This window comes from Tachypleus tridentatus, chromosome 7 (genome assembly GCF_004210375.1).
Source record: "Tachypleus tridentatus isolate NWPU-2018 chromosome 7, ASM421037v1, whole genome shotgun sequence".
NCBI lineage: Eukaryota > Metazoa > Arthropoda > Merostomata > Xiphosura > Limulidae > Tachypleus > Tachypleus tridentatus.
In genome coordinates, this window is record NC_134831.1 from 58507507 (window position 1) to 58524477 (window position 16971).

The following is a 16971-nucleotide window of genomic DNA, read 5'->3' on the forward strand; positions in this document are numbered from 1 at the left end:
AAATTATGTAAATTCATGACTAATTAAAAGTTATCTTAGGACAAAAAAGTTGCTTCCCTTATATGTTATTGTAAAAATGGCAAAAACGCCCGTAAAAATGCAAAACGCAAAATCCAAATTGAATATTTGTATGTATTTTCGAATAGACTCAACAAATCTTCGTGCCAAATTAGATGAAGATTAATCAAAATGGAGCCAAATATATACGTTACATGGACATACAACAGACAATAGACACCACTATTATTTTTATAGAGGTTTCTTCTTCACGACAAATAATTTAGTACTAATAATAGGGCTTAATACTAATACATTGTTATTATTATCAACATTATCAATTTTTATTACTGTGGTATTTCCAGGTTAAACTAATTTCCTCAAAGAGTGTCAGGTAAGTCCGTTTTATAAGTGGAGATCGGCAGCGTCTAGTGTTAACACCTAACTAGTCATTCTCATTGAACATATGGAAGTCTATAACCTCGAGATATCTTTTGGCCTATTATTTGAAGATACTGACTGACAACATTCTTGCACATTGTGCAATTTCACAGCCATTCTCTGCATGGGCAGAACAGATGTTTCCCCATATAATAAGAAACGAGGTCAGCTACGACGAAATGAACATAAATGTCTAGATCACGCATTATGCAAAAAATTGCGTAGACTTAGAATAAATGTACATAAAAAAATTAAAATTATAAGATAACGAACGTATTATTATCACATGTTTGCGTATCACAAAAAACTATTAGCATTCAAAAAGTCTTAAACGCGATTTAAACAAACAACAAAAAGGCGCAGTTAAAGTACTACTTGTACAGTCTTCTTACAGTAAACGTTATTAAGCTAGTTAAATGTGAGATGGACAAAATTATTAAAAGTTACTCGATAAAGTATCCTCTGTTGGCTAAGCGGTAAGTTTAAGTGCTTATAACTATAGGGCCCAGCATGGCCAGGTGGGTTAAGGCATTCGACTCCCCGTGGCACAAAACATGCTCGTCCTTTCAGCAGTGGGGACGCTATAATGTGACGGGCAATCCCACTATTCGTTGGTAAAAAGAGTAGCCCAAGAGTTGGCGGTGGGTGGTGATGACTAGCTGCCTTCCCTCTAGTCTTAGACTGCAAAATTAGGGTCGGCTAGCACAGATAGCCCTCGACCACGTGTCTTCAAAATAAGTAAGCGATAATTAAGTATTGCAATTAAGTAACACACTAAATTTTTAAAATGGAACACAGGCGAGGAAGTGAATTTTTATTTGAAATCCCATTGCACCTGTATAAAAATGCTTACAAATTTTAAGACTGGTTTCTACTGTCTGTTCGTTACAAGAAAGTTTTGTGATTACGTTTTGCTATAAAATGAGCCATGGTTGGTTTACTTGTTATAACAAATGGGAAATGCACTTGGAAAGTTTACTTTTTAAAAAAATGATTACAGTCAGATGACCTGACATGGACTTGAGAATTTTTTTAATTTGCCCAAGACCAGTCTTCTTTTGAGTTATTTGAATAAAAAAACAGACTATGAAAAGTCAGCATCACCCCTCTTACCGTTTTCATTTTCCAAAGCGGGCCCGGCATGGCCAAGCGTCTTAAGGCGTTCGACTCGTCATCCGAGGGTCGCGGGTTCGAATCCCGGTCGCACCAAACATGCTCGCCCTTTCAGCCGTGGGGGTGTTATAATGTTACGGCCAATCCCACTATTCGTTGGTAAAAGAGTAGCCAAAGAGTTGGCGGTGAGTGGTCATGACTAGCTGCCTTCCCTCTAGTCTTATACTGCAAAATTAGGGTCGGCTAGCGCAGATAGCCCTCGACCACGTGCCTTCAAAATAAGTAAGCGATACATGAAAAACAGTTTTATAATTTTAGATTGTAAATCAGTAAACCTCTATTACACTGAAACAGTTGTACTAACGGACCTATCACATATATTGCAACATATTTGCGTCAGATTTATGAGAGAAATGCAATGATTTGATTGGGTTTTTTTTCTTATAGCAACGCCATCTCGGACTATCTGTTGTGTCTACAGAGGGAAATCAAACCCCTGATTCGTAGACTTATTGCTGTCCCAAAGGAGGTTGTTTTTTTTTCCTTTTTCTTATAGCAAAACCACATCGAGCTATCTGCTGATTCCACCCAGGGGAATCGAACCCAACCGAGGACCTAACACAATGGAGCAATAAAAAGCATGCAATGTTTTAATATACGATACTTAAATATTGTTATACGTTTCACTGAAACTCTAATATTATGTAGCTATATAAACATAATAGTCTGTTTGAATTTTTCGCGTAAAGCTATAGAAGGGCTATCTTCGATGGGTGTCCCTAATTTAGCAGTATAAGACTAAAGGGAAGGCAGCTAATCATCATCGTCCACCGTCAACTCTTGGGCTACTTTTTTACCAACGAAGATTGTGATTTACCGTCTTACATTCTTTAATAATGTTTCTTAGTGTGCAATCCCACAGTGGCACAGCGAAATTTCTGCAGACGTACACTATTAGAAACCGGATTTCGATACCCGTGGTGGGCAGAGCACAGATAGCCCATTGTGTAGCTTTGTGCATAATTCTAAAACAAACTTAATGTGCAATTTTCTTAACTTGATAAGTTTAAAATATTAGTCTTTTTTGACTACGTTTTGAAGTGATGTTACACTTTAAATTAATAAAGAACACATTGGTTTACTCTGCGATCCAAATGCAAAAATTTATTGAACCACCTTTAGTAACAAATAATACACATCCAAAACGGTGTAAGTTAATTATCGGTAAGTTCACGCCTCCAGTCGGTTTTCCTTTTTGCAATATATAAGATTACATTATCGAAAAACCTTGTCTGAAATATAATTCTGGAAGTCTCTGTTTATTCGTTATACATGAATACGTTGGAATGTGCTTTTAGCGATATTAATTCTTATTCTAATACTTTAATAGATTTTCATTCTTTTAAATATGGAATCTCAAAGCATTACAGAATGCAACAGAGCTAATTTTCGTAAATTTTGTTAACATTATTTACTTTTAACATATTTAATACTAATTTCGCATCTCACTAAATTGATTTATTTCATCTACGAATTGTATTTTCTTGAAATTTATCAAAATTTTAGATAAAGTTGGATACAATATTTATCATATAGAGTGTATTTCCTTGCTAATAAAGACAAGGAATCTGACCTTTTAATGCTCTATAATTTATTGCTAATATCCCAGGCTAGTTTTTCTTGTATCAAAAAGTAGAAAGTGAATAATAAAAATACAGTTTTATACGTATATATAAGTTAAATAAGTACTATGATTCATATATTCAAACATATATTGTAATGACAAAGAGATAGAAAAATGACAGATAGGTAAATATGCGCCATTGATGAACGTGTCGATTTGCCAGTTTGATACCTGAGAGGTAGTAGCGTAGAAATCTAGTGCAAACGTTGAATTCTCATACGCTGGTAGCAGTGGTGGGTGTTGTGGATATTACGTTTGTAATTTGGTAAGGCTAGTCATAGTGACATGTTAACTTTATTTGTATTAGTATTATTACTGGTATTTTGCTATTGCTAGCATTAGAAATTATTGAGACGTTATGTGCACATATATGATACAATTACAAATTACATTGCACTATTAATATTATTATTATTAATAGTACAGTAGTATTGCAAATATATATTACTGAACGAAATAAATTAGCAGTATTCCGCTTCAACTTACATTGATTTATTTGGTATAAAAAGAGAGGTTCATTTGTCTATAATTTTAAGTATATTAGTTAATAATTTCAAATTTTATAACGCTATATATATTATTATTATATTAGACTTGATATTTTTTTATGATAATAAATAATTATTAGCTAGTAAAAACTAAATTATTGTGAGTTGTTTAATAATTTTACATGTTTTAATTAAAAGTTATTATTGAAACTTGCGTTTTTATATTATTATGTGATATTCCAGCATCTGATATCACTTCGTATTATCCATTTTTAAAGTTCAATGGGTTAATATGATTTATAGTTATATCAATTTGCAAAACGTTTGGAAAAATGCCAACAACCACTATTTTATTTTTGGAATAAACATTTTCAAAATAAATCTCTAAACCAATCACTGACGAATTTTTATCTCATTTAATTTCTTGACACACTTAATTAAAGTCAATACATTCATAATACAAACAAGTTTTAATTCGTATTATTGTAGCTTGAAACATTTACAGCCAATTATAATTTTGGGGAACTTTTCTACTTACAGTGAGCATACATGTGAAAATATTTGTTGTCAAAACTTAAATTAGTCAAAGAAATAAAAGATGAAAAGTGAAATTTAATCATAAATTCATATAAAAAATTGTATTAGTAGGTTTATGTATTATTGTTTGTCGTGGTATATATTATCAAGAAGTGTCTTCATACATGCAGATATGTAAAAGAAGTATATTTATGGTGCACCGATAAATAAACAAGAAGTACTTTTATATGCAAAAACGGCTCGTTTGGGTTGAGAAAATATTCTCAACCCAAACGAGCCGTTTTTGCATATAAATTTCTCAACAAGTGGGTTTCTCGACATCACTGAAACAAGAAGTACATGTAACATAATTTGTTTAATAATGTCAGTCATGTTTTACATTTTCTACTATTTCAGCATTAGTTTTGTCATATGTACATGCAGATATGTATAAGCTTGCAATAGACTACAGTATGTTTTAATAATAATATTTATTAAATATATGTATTTTTCTTTATTTATACTATAGGGGAAACAGAGAAGGTTTGAAACTCTGGAGGGATGTTAATTTCCTGTTTCCTCTGCTTTGCTATACATATACATACAATAGTAAGTGATTCTTCATCTCATAGTTATATTCAATCTAATGGGCAGAAACTGAACAGAGAGCGAGAAGATGGTTCATTTAGCCCACGTGACTATCATCATTACAAGGAAGGAAAACACCAATCAGAATTTGACCATGAAGCTATAATTGGTAGAGTGTCATGATATATATGCGTGTTTTTTTGTGTATATAAAGTTTAATTGTAATAAATGAATTGGGTAATTAAATGACCTGTAATTAGTGTAAGTGCAAGGTAACACATATGGGTTATAATGTGGATCATATGGTTATTATATATGAGAACCCCTTCAATAGCATGGCAAAAGAAAAGTGACCTTAACATAGTCATAGATAATTTGGTCGAATGATTGAAACAGTGCTCTGTAGCTAATGGTAAAGCTAATAAAATTATAGGATGAATTTATAGAGATACAATTCACAAATCCCAAGAGGTAATAGTGTGTAAATAATGATTACTAGTTAGGCTTCATTTTTAATATTATTTATAGGTTTGCTTTTGTCATCAGAGAAATGATAATGACTTATTGTAAAAGGTTCAGAGGAGAGCAACTTCCACTAGTTGGAAGAGATATTTTATGTGAATAGATCTTTTAATTTATTTTATTTGAGAGCCCAGGAATTAACCAGTTATCAAATTCTACTAATCACCAAGCTTTCTATTGTTGAAGTGTTTCCAGTGACTTTGTAAGTACTTCATTAGAGTGGAGATATGGTATAGGACAGGACCGTGTATATGAATCTACATAGTTCTGAGCTTGATTTGATCAAGCAGTAAATACAAAGAGACAGTTTTACAGTTACGTTGGTCAACCATGATGCTGACCTCCTGATTGCTTATTTGAAATAGCAAGTCAACTAGCATGTTGATTTAGTCAAAACAACTAATGACTGAGATGGTGTTGAAACTCTTTCTATGAAGTACTGAGCAATAATTAGACAAAATATGTGGACAACATTTTATGATGATTACTTGAAGAACAAAGCTATGATGATTATACAGTATGAAAGGTCATAACATTTCTTGCTTTTCAAGTCATTAGGTGGTAGTGGGACATATGATACATGCAGTACATTACAAAATTACCTCTTAGTTTTCACAGCCATAACAGTTACTGGCAAAAAAATTGATAATGGGAAAGACTTAGTGACCCTTGCTTTTTAAGCTATTAAGAGACCTTGTAAAATGGTAATTCAGTATTTCATAAAAATCGTATTCTCTTATCTGAGTACTTTTGATTGTGTCATACTGACTGTGGCTTTTTCAAAAAAACTGTCACATGGACACTTAACTGTGTATGAATCCTCCATGTGCAATGATGGAGTTTTATTCTCTACTGGTAAGGAATGTGAAATGAGTGGCTTTTTTTGGTCGGTCTTATTATACATTACTGCACATTCGTTCCTCTTCTTATTCACAGTGATACCTTCACTAGACATTTTTTCAGCATATAGTTTGCATTCAATTGTCCTGTTATTTTCAGACACCTTAAAAAATATTCTAAACCATAGTCTTTTTGAGACATATTTACAGCATATAGTGATTGCATCTTGCACAATACATTAAACACCTTGTCTCAACTGTTTATGCATCACAATATTCTGTGTGACAACAAGCAAAAGCATTGGTGCTTTTTATTGGCTACAACAACGAAAATGATCGATAGCCAATGATACAGATTTTCCCGACCAATAATCTACCTATATATTGATGTATTCCTAGAAAGTTTAGTTTTACATTGTGTGTGTGTCTATATATATATTGTAATGGAACTGAAATATTGGTAATATATTTTTGAACTTTCCTCTTGTGAGATTTTTAAAATTCTAATTTTAACTTCCTTTTAGTTCTAGTAAAGTGTTTTTATTTTAATTAGTGGTTCAGTATTTTGTATTATTTTAACCACATGACTTAACTTGAATATTACATGATTCTAGTTAACTTGAAAAGGAACTACACCCGAGAGTAGTGAGAAGAAGAGTTTATTGAGGTTTCACTTCTTTTTGCTCTCTTGTGAGACCAATGCAGCCACAACAAATCCACATGTCCTCATGTACTGTATTATTGGTGATTGTATTTTGTATTTCTTAATGAAGGTTTTTTTGTGTGAATGAGTTGACTCTTTCTTCCTAATGAACTGAGTTAAGGATCTGAGAGATAAACAGACACATACTTTTATCTTGGTATACTTTGAATCTTCAGTTAATTGGGTACTAACTGACTACTATGAAGAAAATCTGTGAGCTTGAAAATACCACAGGTTTGCGTAGACCATAACCATGTAGGTTGGTTGATATGATATGAATTAAAAAGACCCCTTTGGCTATATTGTAATAAGAAGTAATTAGTGTAGTTGCTGTTGGTTATGGTCTACACAAACCTGTGGTATTTTCAAGCTCACAGACCATAACCATGTAGGTTAGTTGATTTGATGTGAATTAAAAAGTCCCCTTTGGCTACATTGTAATAAGAAGTAATTATTGTAGTTACTGTTGGTTGCTCTCAGATTTTACAAGCAATCTAGTTTAGTGTGGCTAATGAGGTAAACTTTAGGCTGACTAAAGTTTTTTATGGTCTCTGCTCATTTTCATTGTACTTTAACTGGAACATATTTAAATACTTCATTTTTGGAAAAATTTATGTTTTAAATATCCTCCTTTCTCATGCTATGTTTTTCTTCCCCGTTTATTATGGTTTTGCTAAACTAACATTCTACAAGGTTTTGGTGCAAAGATGATCCATTTTTGTCATAGATAGTGTGGAAGGTACTGATAGACTTGCACATTTTCTCAAATGATGAAAGGAGGACATTTGCATGGTGTAAATATCTTTGGAAAGGGCCAACTCTCCTATTGAATATATCAAAAGACTTCATGAAAAACATTATATTAATTTTTAACACTCAAATATTTTAAATAGATATTGAAACAGAATAAGTCACTAGTGATTTGAGAGACAGATATCTATTAAAAGTAATAACAGTATGTCATACTTTTGTTCTTTACTTATTATAAGTAATATTGGGCTTTTGTCTGTCTTAAACATCATGCCCCTCAGTGTGGATTCCTGTACGTGATGAGGGGACCTCCCAGGGAAGATTGTTCTTTCAATTTACCTCTTCTCGGATCTAAACATCCATCCACATGTTTGCCATGCATGGCAACCTGTGAAGGGGAGGAGAGGATCCTGATGGTTGAGGAGTCTAACCCTAACCACACCACTTTGGCCTTGAATTCCTGTAGACGGGCAGCCTTAGGGTGGCCTCCCTTGAGTCAGTTGGCTGGTCCACTTGGGCTTGGGTCAACCAAGCACCAGTGCTGGATGTTCTCAACAGATGCTAGTGTTTGAGTATAGTGCTCACAAAACCCTGGCTTTGCTACAGTGTCCTTGTTTGGCATTGTAGTGCATCCCCTCATAGGGCTCCATGGTTGGTGGGGTCAGTGGGGACCCAAATATTCATTTTTTTATTATGGATCCTCCAAATAAAAACTTAAATATTGAAAAAACAGTTCATAGTTAAAATCTACCACATCTTGAAGATTCTGAGCAGCAGCCTTCAACATCTGTAAAGCCTGTTGCACATCATTTTCGTATACTACGTTCTCTTTCAGACAAACCTTTAAGGCAGTTGTCTCCCTTTTTCATTCAGAAGGGACTAGAGGGACTTGCTGGCTCTCCAAAGTCAGTAAAGAAGCTTTGCTCTGGTGACATATTGGTGGAAACATCCACATCTCAACACGGTGAACTCCTCTTGCATTTAAATGCGATTGGGGATATACCTATTGAGGTTACACCTCATGCTGCTTTGAATTTATCACAAGGAGTTATTGTTGAGGGGGATTTGAAGAACATCCCTGAGTCGGAGATTCTCGCTGGTTTCTCCACCCAAGGAGTTTCTTCAGTGAGGAGTATCTTCACTCATAAATATGGAATTATGATGCCGACCAGTGTCCTCATTCTGACATTTATATCACCACGTTCATCTGCCACCACCAAGGCAGGTTATCTTAATTGCAGGGTACGGCCATACGTTCCAAACCCTCTCAGGTGTTTCCACTGTCAGTGGTTTGGTCACTCAAAGACATCATGTTGTGATTTTTTGATGTGGGCTCATTGTGGTGGCAAGGACCACAATGCCTACAAGTGTGAAATGGACCCTTATTGCATCAATTGCAGTGGCATCCTATTTTCGTTCTTGCCCTAAATGGTTGGAAGAAAAAGAGGTGCCACATTTGAAAATGATTCAAAACATTACTTATCATGAGGCTCGAAAGTTGCTGTTCATTACTTCATTTCAGACGTATGCTGCTGCACTTCATTCCACTACTACAGTGGGAGTGCAGATGGATCTCTCTGTGCCTCCAAAAGAATCATTCTCAAAACAGTTAATCTCTTGACCTCCATGGTTAGAAAGGTTGATGAATCAACTTCAGCATTTCTCTGTGTTTATAACATACATTCTAACAAATCCCAAGATCCCCTTCCTTTGGTTTTGGGTGCAGGCATTTCCATGGATACACCTTCTTCTCCAACCCCAAGATGGAAGAGATCAATTTGTTCATGTCTTCAGTTGCTGGAATTCTCTTCCAATAGCAAAGACCTGCCCAATCGACCCAGGGCAGAATCCATGGAGGTCTAGATCTCCCTTGAATAAAGACAGTAAAGAAAATAGACATGGTCGTAAACAGAAGGGTTCTTCACCCAATTTGCCTACACATAAATAAAACTGGCCACCTTGATATGATGGAACTGTCGAGGTTTACATTCTAATCTGGATAACATCAAAACACTGATTGCTTCCTACCATCCTGTATGTCTTAACTGACAGAAAACATTTCTGAAGCCTGCCAATACAGTCACCTTTCGGCAGTTTTCTTTGTACAGAAATGACAGGCTGTGTGATGGATGAGTGCATGTAGGGGTGGCACTGTTGGTTGATTAGCATGTGCCCACCCTGTCTTTGCCACTCGACTCACCCTTGGAGGCCGTAGCCATCTGTGTTTTCTTGGGTCGTACCACCATTGTTTGTTTTCTCTACCTGTCGCCTGGAGAGACCTGTGGTCAGTCAGACCTTGATGCTCTCATTGAACAGTTGCTGTCTTCCTTTTTAATCCTGGGGGACATTAAGGGATATCATTTCCTCTGGGGAAGTGTTCATATTGATGGGAAGGGTTGCTCCATAGAGCGATGTTCTCTGATCACAACATTTCTCTTTTCAGTAGCAGTTCTTATGCTTATTTTCATGCACATACTCAGTCCTTTATTGATACTCTGCTATCAATCTCTTAGTTTCCTCCCCTTCACTATTTACCCACTTTTATGGAGGGTTGACAATAATCCACGAGGTAGCGATCATTTTCCTATAATTTTGAGAGAGACTGGCCGTGGTTGATGCCACCTGATCTGCATTCCCCAGTAGAAGCTGGATCAATCAAACTGGTCCTCTTTCACTGCTTTTGCAGAACTTGATGCTGCCATCATCTGTAAGCCATCAAAAGATGATTGTGTGGCAGCAGTAACTGACTGTATTATACAGGCAGCTGCTCAGTGTATTCCTATAACCTCGACACATTTTCCATGATATCCTCATCCACGGTGGAATCCTGCCTCCAACATAGCACAGATGGCTCAAAAATGGGCCTTGGGATACTTTTCACAGGTATCCCACACTCTCACACTGTATCACTTTCCAGCAGGCCTGTGCACATGCTCGGTGGGTAAGATGTTAAAGCCAGAAGGAATCTTGGATTAAGTTCACAACCACCATATCTTCTATCACCAGTTCCAAAGTCATATGAGACAAGATTTGAAAGGTCAGTAGACAACATAATTCTGTCCCTGTCTTGATCTTGCTCTCTGACGGCCAGGAAGTAGCTGATAACTAGAGCATTGCCAGTACTCTAGGTGAAAGCGTTTGCTGGGTATCTAGCATTTCTGCTTCTTCCTCCACCTTCTTAACCATCAAGACTCAGTCAGAGTGATCTCTTCTTTCCTTCTGAGCTGATTATCTCTGTCTATAATCATCCCTTTACACTGGTGGAGCTCAAACTGACCCTTCATTGGTCTGGCAGTACGTCGGTTGGACATGGTGATGTACACTGTGAAATGTTGTGTCATTTATCTCTTGCTATTCTTCTGATTGTTTGTAAACAGATCTGGCAGAATATTTTCTTGATGCTTGGCACTAGGCTATTGTCCTACCATTCTCTAAGCCTGGGAAGGATATTTCTTCAAGCTACCATCTAGTTGCTTTGATGATCTGTCTCTGTAAGACCATGGAGAGGATGGTTAATGCTTGTCTTGTTTGATTCCTTGAATCAAACAACCTCCTCTTGCTCACTCAGTTTTAGTTCTGATGAGAGCGCTCCACCATGGAACATCTGATTCAACTTGAAACATCAATCAGAGAAGCCTTTTTCAAATGACAACATCTTGTACCAATATTCTTTGACATTGAGAAGGCTTATGGTACAAAATGGAGTTATGGCATTTTGCAAGACCTCCATATATATGGGTTATGTGGCTATTTGCCCATTTTTATGAAACAATTTTTAATACACAAGGGATTCCAAGTTTGTGTGGGTTCAACACTTTCCCCCTCTTTTCTACGGGAACTTGGAGTACCTTAGGGCTGTGTCTTGATTGTCACACTTTTCAGTGTAAAGATTAATGCCATCACTAAACAACTCCCTCTTACTGTTGTAAATGGGCTCTATGTTGACGACTTTCACATCTCATGTTAGTCGTCGAATGTGAGGCACAGTGGAACCCCTCTAAGCGGCCACCTCTCAGATTCGGTCACCCCTTGAAAGCGGTCATTCAATTACAGTCCCTTTTTTGTTTACATAATCCCTAATTATGTACAGTGGAACACCTCCAATCAGGTCACCCCTCTAATCAGGCCAGTTTGTCTCGGTTCTGAAGGTGGATGCTTCAGAGGGGTTCCACTGTATATTGAGCAGCAGCTACAGACTGCCCTCAATCATTTACTGAAGTGCACCACAGCAAATGGCCTTAACTTCTTGCTCTCTGAAACAGTTTACATACACTTTTGCCACCAACAGGGTATTCACTCTGATCCTGAACTCTGTATCAGTGATGTTGTGCTGCCTGTGGTCTCTGAGACAAAGTTCTTGGGGCTTATCTTTGACCATAAGATGACCTTTATACCACACATCAAGCAGCTATGGATCAAAACTTTACTATGGATCACTTGTCTATGGCTCTGCCAGAATCTTGACCTCAAAGATACTGGACCACATTCATCATCAAGGACTTTGAGTGCACTGGGGCTTTCTGCACCTCCCCAGTTCAGAGCTTATACGCGGAATTCACGAACCTTCTTTGCACTGAGGCTTTCCTCACTTCTTCAGCCCCTCAGTGTGGATTCCTGTGCGTGATGAGGGACCTCCCAGGGAAGATTGTTCTTTCAATTTACCTTCTCTGGGATCTAAACATCCATCCACATGTTTGCCATGCATGGCAACCTGTGAAGGGGAGGAGAGGATCCTGATGGTTGAGGGGTCTAACCCTAACACACCACTTTGGCCTTGAATTCCTGTAGACAGGCAGCCTTAGGGTGGCCTCCCTTGAGTCAGTTGGCTGGTCCACTTGGGCTTGAATCAACCAAGCACCAGTGCTGGAAGTTCTCAACAGATGCTGATGTGTTTGGGTATAGTGCTCACAAAACCCTGGCTTTGCTGCAGTGTCCTTGTTTGGCATTGTAGTGCATCCCCTCATAGGGCTCCATGGTGGGTGGGGTCAGTGGGGACCGAAATTTTCATTTTTTTATTATGGATCCTCCAAAAAAAAAATAAAATTGTAAAAAAACAGTTCATAGTTAAAATCGACCACATCTTGAATATTCAGAACAGCAATCTTCAACATCAGTAACACACGCACATCATTTTCTTATATTACATTCTCTTTCAGACAAACCTTTAGGTCAAATGTCCCCTTTTTTCATTCAAAAGGGACTAGAGGGACTTGCTGGCTCTCCAAAATCAGTAAAGAAACTTTGATCTGGTGACATATTGGTGGAAACATCCACATCTCAACACGGTGAACTCCTCTTGCATTTAAATGCGATTGGGGATATACCTATTGAGGTTACACCCCATGCTGCTTTGAATTTATCACGAGGAGTTATTGTTGAGGGGATTTGAAGAACATCCCTGAGTCAGAGATTCTCGCTGGTTTCTCCACCCAAGGAGTTTCTGCAGTGAGGAGTATCTCCACTTGCAAAGATGGAGTTACACTGCCAATCAGTGTCCTCATTCTGACATTTATATCACCACGTTCATCTGCCACCACCAAGGCAGGTTATCTTAATTGCAGGGTTCGCCATACATACCAAACCCTCTTCGGTGTTTCCAATGTCAGTGATTTGGTCACTCAAAGACATCTTGTTGTGATTTTTTGACATGTGCTCGTTGTGGTGGCAAGGACCACAATGCCTATGAGTGTGAAATGGACCCACATTGCATAAACTGCAGTGGCATCCTATTTTCATTCTTGCCCAAAATGGTTGGAAGAAAAAGAGGTGCCACATTTGAAAATGACACATAACATTAGTTATCCTGAGGCTCGAAAGTTGCTGTTCATTACTTCATTTCGGACATATGCTGCTGCACTTCATTCCACTACTACAGTGGGAGTGCAGACAGATCTCTCTGTGCCTCCAAGAGAATCATTCTCAAAACAGTTAAAAAGCCTTTTGACCTCCATGGTTAGAAAGGTTGATGAATCAACTTCAGCATTTCTCTGTGTTCCTCCCATACCTTCCAACAAACCTCAAGATCCCCGTCCTTTGGTTTCAAATGCAGGCATTTCCATGGATACATCTTCTTCTCCCACCCCAAGATGGAAGAGAATTATTTGTTCATGTCTTCAGTCACTGGAATTCCCTTCCAATAGCAAAGACCTTCCCACCCGACCCAGAGCAGGATCCATGGAGGTCAAGATCTCCCTTGAATAAAGACAGTAAAGAAAATAGACATGGTTGTAAACAGAAGGGTTCTCCAGCCACTTCAGATACCCGTAAATAAAACTGGCCACCTTGATATAATGGAACTGTCGAGGTTTACGTTCTAATCTGGATGATATCAAAACGCTGATTGCTTCCTACCATCCTGTTTGTCTTTCTTTACAAGAAACATTTCTCAAAACTGCTGATACTGTCTCCATTTGGCAGTTTTCTCTGTACAGAAATGACAGGTTGTGTGATGGTCGAGTACATGGAGGGGTCGTACCACCATTGTTTGTTTTCTCTACCTGTCGCCTGGAGAGACCTGTGGTCAGTCAGATCTCTCGTTGAACAATTGCCATCTCCATTTCTAATCCTAGGGGATATTAATGGACATCATTCCCTCTGGGGAAGTGCTATTATTGATGGGAGGAGCCGATCTGTAGAGCAGATGCTCTCTGATCACAATCTTTCTCTTTTCAATACTGGTTCTTCCACTTACTTTCATGCACCTAGTCAGTCCTTTACTGCTATTGATCTCTCAGTTTGCTCCCCTTCATTCTTCTCCCATTTTTCATGGAGGGTTACCAGTAATCCACTAGGCAGTGATCATTTTCCGATCCTTTTGAGAGAGACTGGCTGTGGTCGATGCCACCCTACTCGCGTGCCCCGGTGGAATCTGGATCAGGCAGACTGGTCCACTTTCACTGCTCTCGCATAACTTGATCCTGCCATCGTAAATCAGCCATTACTAGACGACTGTGTAGCAGTGGTAACTGACTGTATTACACATGCAGCTGCTCAGTGTATTCCTAAAACCTCGACACGTTTTCCACAATATCCTTGTCTGTGGTGGAATCCTGCTTGCCACTTAGCATGGAAGGCTCAAAAGATATACTTTTCCTGAGTAGAAGAAGGCCTGGGATACTTTTCGTAGATATCCCACACTTTCAAACTGGGTTGCTTTCCAACGGGCCCGTGCATATGCTAGGTGGGTAAGACGTCAAAGCCAGAAGGAATCTTGGATTAAGTTCACAACCAGCATATCTTATACCACCAGTTCCAAGATCATATGGGACAGGATTCGAAAGGTTAATGGACACTACAATTCTATCCCCTCTCGATCTTACTCTCTGATGGTCAGGAGGTGACTGATGTTCGGAACATCGCTAACACTTTAGGTGAAAGCTTTTGCCGGGTATCTAGCACTTCTGCTTGTTCCTCCACCTTCCTGGCAATCAAGACTTGGGCAGAGCGATCACCTCTTTCCTTTCGAACTGACTGTTTCTTTGACTATAATTGTCCCTTTACCCTGGTGGAACTAAAAATGGCCCTTCATCGGTCTGCCAGTACGTCTGTTGGACCTGATGATATTCATTATGACATGCTGCACCATCTATCTCCTGCTTCTCTTGATGTCCTTCTGATTGTTTTCAAACGGATCTGGCAGGAGAATGTTTTTCCTGATGCCTGGCACCAGGCTGTTATTTTACCTTTCTCTAAGCCAGGGAAAGATCCCAAGATTCCTTCAAACTACCGCCCAATTGCTTTGACGAGCTGTCTCTGTAAGACATTAGAAAGGATGGTTAATGCTCGTCTTGTTTGGTTCCTTGAATCAAACAACTTCTTCTCGCTCACCCAGTGTGGATTCCGTCGACAGCACTCCACCACAGACCACCTAATTCATCTTGAAACATCTATCAGAGAAGCCTTTCTCAACCGCCAACATCTTGTATCAATATTCTTTGACATAGAGAAGGCTTACGACACAACATGGAGGTATGGCGTTTTTCGAGACCTCCATACATATGGGTTACGTGGCCATCTACCCATGTTTATTAAAAAATTTTTAATGGACAGGAGATTCCAAGTTCGTGTGGGTTCGACACTTTCCCGTTGTTTTGTACAGGAACTTGGAGTCCCTCAAGGCTGTGTATTGAGTGTTACACTCTTCAGTATAAAGATAAATGCCATCACTGAACAACTCCCTCTCACTGTTGCGAATGGGCTGTATGTCGACGACTTTCACATCTCATGTCGGTTGTCAAACATGAGATTTATTGAGCAGCGACTACAAATCGCCCTCAATTGTGTACGGAAGTGGACTCTGGCGAACGGCTTTAATTTCTCTCTCTCCAAAACTGTATGCATGCACTTTTGCTGTCGACGGGTATTCACCCTGATCCTGAACTTCATATCGGTGAAGTTTTGCTGCCAGTGGTCCCGAGACCAAGTTCTTGGGGCTTATCTTTGATCGTAAACTGACCTTTATACCACACTTAAAGCAGCTTCGGGTCAAATGCACTGAACATCCTCCGTATTCTCTCTTCTACCAGTTGGGGCAGATCGCTGTTCAATGTTAAAGGTATATCGTGCTCTTATTAGATCGAAACTCGATTATGGATCAATGGTCTATGGCTCTGCCAGACCCCTCGCCTTAAAGATGCTGGACCCCATTCATCACCAAGGACTTTGGCTCTGCACTGGGGCTTTCCAATTCAAAGTATATACATTGAATCTCATGAACCTTCTCTACACCTTCGCCGTTTGCAACTATCTTTGCAATATACTTTGAAACTTCATTCCTTACCAAAGCATCCCACCTGGAAATGTGTTTTCCTTCCTCGGTGGGCAGTACTTTTCAGAACAGACGATCTGTCATTGCTCCGTTTGGCCTTCGTGATCCGGCAATTGGATGAATTGGGTCTGTCCTTGGATAACATTGCAGATTCCACAGGTTGGCCCATCCCACCATGGCTTATTACAGCCCCAAATGTGACCTTTCTTTCAGTCACCTAAAAGGCAGATACTCCAGATTGGAAGTACCGTCTTTTATTCAATGAATATCTTTCAAACAATCATTCAGTTCCCATTTGTACAGATGGTTCCAAATCAGGTAATTCAGTGGGCTCTGCTATGGTTTGCTATGGGTCAGTAGTTGCTTGCAGAATCCCTTCTACAGCTTCTGTATTCACTGCTGAACTGTATGCCATATCTCTTGCCCTGGATCATATTGCAGCTGAGCAGTACTCCAACTGCACTATTTATACTGATTCGCTTAGTTCTATACTTGCCTTGGAATCGCTACACGTTAGCTCACATCCTATTCTCGCTGTTATTTGAAACCGACTGGCCCATTTC

General features: G+C 38.6%; 1 pseudogene across 1 annotated transcript in view; it reads left to right on the forward strand.

Annotated features, from left to right (window-relative positions):
- The first annotated feature begins 3179 nt into the window (after window positions 1-3179).
- Window positions 3180-16971, forward strand: part of LOC143255749 (reticulocalbin-2-like) — a 35550-nt pseudogene continuing 21758 nt past the window's right edge. Inside the window, exons 1-2 of the transcript XR_013030813.1 lie at window positions 3180-3500; window positions 4769-4996. The product of XR_013030813.1 is annotated as a reticulocalbin-2-like (transcript). The remainder of the gene's footprint in view (window positions 3501-4768; window positions 4997-16971) is intronic.